We start from the raw sequence: 2,288 nt of genomic DNA on the forward strand, positions 1-2,288 counted from the left end.
CAAACTAGAAATGCATCAAAATATATACAAAAATGTGCAAAATGAGATAACTAGGCCGAAAAAAAAAAGTTCACCGGTTCCCGAATAATGCTACCGGTGCCCTCCCCACACTTAAAATTAAGCATCGTCCTCGATGCTAAACCGGAGGATCAGTGGGAGGTACAACGATAGGCTCTGGCTCTGACTGTGGCTGTGGGACCGGCTGAGTCTCCTGTGTCTGAGGTGGTGCCTCCATGTGTGCTGGCTCCGTAGTGTTAGGGGCATCCTGCTGAGCTGGTGCCTCCGCGTCCTCCTCCTGATGATCCTGCTCATCGGAGGCCGGAGAATCGGGAAGCGGAGGTAGCTCAGCACCCAGAGAGATAAGGGCCTGGTCCATCCGATCCAAACGGCGTCAGACATGGTGTCGCTCTCGCTCTAAGAACCGGAAGAGACGCTGGACCAGGAGATATGTAGGCTCAGGTGCTGCTGGAGGGTCTGTAGATGGTGGAGGAGCTGCGGCTGTAGAAGATGATGGGCCAGCTGCAGGGGCTGGTGGTGAAGGTGTCCCTACGGTAGCCCTAGCCCGAGAGCGGCGGCTAGCAGGTGGCTTCTCGTGCACCCAAACACCCCAGGGGATAGTAACCTCCCTGTCATCGGTATCAGCTGGTGGTGGTCGCACATCATCATCTGACCACGGGACATCGGCCAGGGCTGCCATACTCGTGACCAAGGTAGGAAACGGAAGTAGGCCACGAATATGCGCCCGCCACATGCACTGTCGGATAAGTCTAGGGAAGGAGACATCCTTCCCTTCCATAACACACCCGATCAGCAGAAGCATCTCCATGGGGACCTCAGAAAAGTGGGTGGTAGGCAGGACGTAGTGGGCGAAGATCATCTGCCAAGTCTTGGCCTCCCTAGTCAAATGATTGAACAACATCCCCTTTGGCTTGGTGTTGCCCGCATCCATAACCCAAGAAGCCTCCGGTATCCCAATCACGCGCCGAAGCGCCTCATAATCAAAAGTCATGGTGTGGATGGCTATCTCAGCCTGATGATGGGCACACTGGTCATGTGGAATGTGCCGGCAATGTAGTGCCTCTCCAATGGCGGTCTCGGTGAGCAGAATCTCTCTACCCCTCACCTGAACTGAATCCAAGGTCGGACGGAAGAAGTTGCAGTAGAATTCCTTCACCCAAGATATATTGATGTCACCCAAGTCCCGGTCAACAAAATCAATACCTAACTCAAGGATCCGACCATTAATGCGCCGTCTCACATCATTAGGTAGGAGCAACTTCTTCTCAATATTCAGCTTCGTGGTTCGATACCTAGAGAACCGAAGCTCACAGTAGAGATTGGGGAATTTGCCCGGATTGGTAGAAGGCAACTGCTGATTCTCTTTATCCTCGTCCTGCAAAGGATTCCTAGCATAGTTCTTGTAGATGGAAGGAATGGAGGGGGTAGAGTGTTTTCTCTTCTTGGAGGCGGTGGCTACGGCTTGCCTTTATCCGACATCCTGAAAAGAATATGATAGAATATATAAAACATTTAGCATGTAACAAAGAAGACATGTTCAGGATATCATTATCAAAGAGCAATCATGATGTTGCACTGAATATGTAAAAGTGAACAAGTAAGCATAAGTGACTGAACCAAAACCGTAATCCTCATTAAAGGTAACACCTCATATGCAAAAGGCACTAATATCATCATATTCATGAAAGAATTGTTAAAGAGGGTTAAAAGTGAGTGTAAGTAAAATGGTGAAAGAAATTAGTGAGTTAGGAAAAATAGATTAGCGATATGATGATATATAGGCTCAATTGAACGAGAAATTGCGGTTCATGTTCAAGATGATTGTGCAAATCCGGGAAGTCAAAAAGGAAACGGAAATTTGCCCAAAACTGAAATAAAAATCAAAATGAAACTAATTTCCTTGAAAATCGGGCAGCATTCCGGCTTAAAATTGGACGTTCCCGGATAGCAGAATAGCACAAACAGTAAGAAAGCAGCATCAATTAAGCACACCAGCAGTGATACAGCATTCAGGTAGCAAGAAGTGCATAAAAAGCAGTCCAAAACCAGCATACAACATTCAAACAGACAAAGAGCAAGTAAGCACATACGGAGCACTTATCAGGCTTAGAATCCTCTATCCAGTCCTAGCTACCTAACCGCAAGTATTTCTAACTAATCCTAACATACAACAGTCCAATGCTAACTAATCATGCAATTCTAGGAATTAACAAAAAAAATGAGAAAGGGAAAATAGAAACAGAGATAGCAGAAATGGAGCAGGAACCTGG

The sequence above is a fragment of the Arachis hypogaea genome, chromosome 18 (genome assembly GCF_003086295.3).
Source record: "Arachis hypogaea cultivar Tifrunner chromosome 18, arahy.Tifrunner.gnm2.J5K5, whole genome shotgun sequence".
In the NCBI taxonomy this organism is placed as follows: domain Eukaryota; kingdom Viridiplantae; phylum Streptophyta; class Magnoliopsida; order Fabales; family Fabaceae; genus Arachis; species Arachis hypogaea.